The sequence below is a fragment of the Macaca nemestrina genome, chromosome 8, assembly GCF_043159975.1.
Source record: "Macaca nemestrina isolate mMacNem1 chromosome 8, mMacNem.hap1, whole genome shotgun sequence".
Lineage (NCBI taxonomy): Eukaryota > Metazoa > Chordata > Mammalia > Primates > Cercopithecidae > Macaca > Macaca nemestrina.
This window is the reverse complement of record NC_092132.1, coordinates 151,357,124-151,359,977: the sequence shown is the minus strand read 5'-3', so window position 1 is coordinate 151,359,977 and position 2,854 is coordinate 151,357,124.

Genomic DNA, 2,854 nt, shown 5'->3' with positions numbered 1-2,854 from the left:
ACATCAGTCCTCCTAAATCCCGATCTTCTGAGTCGGAATGAGGTGTGACTTTTCCATTCTGTGCCTTTCCCAGTCGATGACAGAGATTAGACACCTTTGGGGAACTCGTTCCACCATAACGGATGCCACCTGAAGCTCTCAGTCCAGGGGAACCTCAAGGAGTTCACACAAGAGACGAAGACTCTTCGCCATCCTCAGTCTCCACAGACAAAAAAGCCACTTATGGTCAAAGTAATCTATTTTATAGGATTTACTTTAGCAGTGAGATAGCCTAACGACTAGTTTTAATATTGAGATGACCTTACTGTTATTCAAACACATTCATTGTTTTTTATTCCTTGTGCTATGTTCTAGTCAGCATTATCCTGAGTAAATTTATATCCAGAAACATCTCTCTAGGAACTGACTGACTACCACACAGACGCTGGAAGTAAAGAGATGATACAGGAAAGTAGAGGTAGGCTGAGGATGTAGTTAATTAGCCAGGAAGCTCAAGTCATTATACAGGAAAAGTTGAATCATCACTGAAGGTCAAAACACTTGAATCTCTGAATTTTATACCTAGCACTTACCAGTTTTCAAATTGTTGCTCTGTAATGAGGCACCAACCCTGCACGTCTTCTCTGAGATACAGTGCTGTTATTTATGCATCCAAATTTACATTTGTAGGCTTGTTATAAATATGTATAATAGGTAGCCTGCATCACACATATGTAACCTATCCCTCTGCTACATTCTTTCTTCTTTTACTGTTTCTTGGTTTATCAGATATCCTATGCCAACCTATAAGTCTATACTATAATTTTGCATCTAGATGAAATAAGCAGTACTGTATCAACAACCTCGGCCACACGTGGCTCACGCCTTTAATCCCAGCACTTTGGGAGGCCGAGGTGGGCAGACAACGAGGTCAGGAGTTTGAGACCAGCCTGGCCGACATGGTGAAACCCTGTCTCTACTAAAAATATGAAAATTAGCCGGGTGTGGTACCAGGCTCCTGTAATCCCAGCTACTGGGGAGGCTGAGGCAGGAGAATTGCTTGATCCCAGGAGACAGAGGTTGCAGTGAGTCGAGATTGTGGCACTGCACTCCAGCCTGGGCAACAGAGCAAGAGTCTGTCTCAAATAAATAAATAAATAAATAAATAAATAAATAAATAAACCCATCCTTCACTTCCTACGCATTACCTTCTGGAACACCTTCCACTGCTAGAGATGTCCTGAAAATGATGACAATCTAAAAAACACAGACCAAATGATGTTCTTCTCTGACTTCGTACATTTCACATGTGACATCCTACTAAAAGTCAAATCTGATCTTATTGCTTGCAAGTTCCTACACGAGCTTTGCGTCGTTTCTTACTGTTCTGCCCGCCTCATTAATTTCTAGTTCTGACACCGTTTTTTAATTCTGTTGACCATATTTCTTACGATTCTCTTACTTGAGGTATAACTTTCATAAATACGATGAACTGACATTAATTGTACAGTTCCATAAATTTTGACGGATGTGCACAACCCTGCCATCATTGCCACAGTCAGGATGCAAACTCCCTTCCCCCATAGCTTCCTTCATCCTTCCCTGAGGTGTCTTCCCAACCAGAGCCCAGGAAACCACACATCTGCATATGTTCATCGGAGGCTAACTTCCCTTTCCTGGAATTTTATACACATGGAATCAAATATATGTAGCATTTTATGTGTAGCTTTTTAAAATCTCAGTATGGTCATCCTGAGAGTCAGCCGTGTTACTGCTTATATCTATGGACAGATCCCCGGCACCTGCCTTTCTCTTTGGTGAGTCGCGTTCTGTTGAGTGACTTTACCTCAATTTGTTTATTTATGCACTAGTTGATGGACATTTGAGCTGTTTTCAGTTTGGGACTATCATGAATAAAGCTGCTAGAAATGTTTGTCTACAAATCTTTTTGTAAAAAATACCTTTTTATTTACCTTGGGTAAATACTTAGGAGCACGATTGCTGGGTCGCTTGGCAACGATAGCTTTAATTATGTAAGAAACTGCCGAGTCATATCTGGAAAACGCTGTGTCATTGTTCTATCAGTAGCATATGAGATTTCCCTTCACTCTCCAAATTTTCTCCAACATTTTGTTCTGTCCATACTTTTAATTTGTAGCCATATTAATCCATGGGTAGAGATTTTTCACTTTGGTTTAAATTTACATTGCCCTGATAGATAATGACATTGAGTATCTTTCCATGTTCTGATTGGTCATTTTAAAATCTCTTTTGTAAAGTATATATTCAAATATTTTCATCGGGTTTTAATTGTGTTATCTTCTTGTTAATGAATTATAAGTTTATTATATATTCTGGACAAAAATTTCATATCATAAATATGCATTGTTACAATGTTCTCTTACTGAAGGGTGTGCCTATTTATCTTTGTAGTGTTTGCAGAAAAGATAATTTTGATGAAGTCCAATTTATCAATTACATTTATTTATAGAGTATTTATCTTTGCTTACTCTAAGGTCAAAAATATTTTCTCCATTTATTTTTGAATTTCCTGTAGACTGAGAGTTGAGATATTTAATAACAAAAATTATTAAATTAAAAAAGGCTACAGAACTTGTTAGAAACGTAAGTAGGTACAGTCAAGTAACCACACCAACATAAGGAGGAAATTCTTTTTAGACCAGGTACAAATTAAATAGCAGTGCTACCACATAGATTTAGGTCATTGGTTTGGTTTAAATATATATGAATATTCTTTAATAATAGTACCATAAATGAAATATCTTTATAGGAATATGACAGTTTTATAGTTTACCACCTTTATTGTTGTTATAAAATTCAGTATTACTTTAATATGCCTTTCTCCTAGAAATAG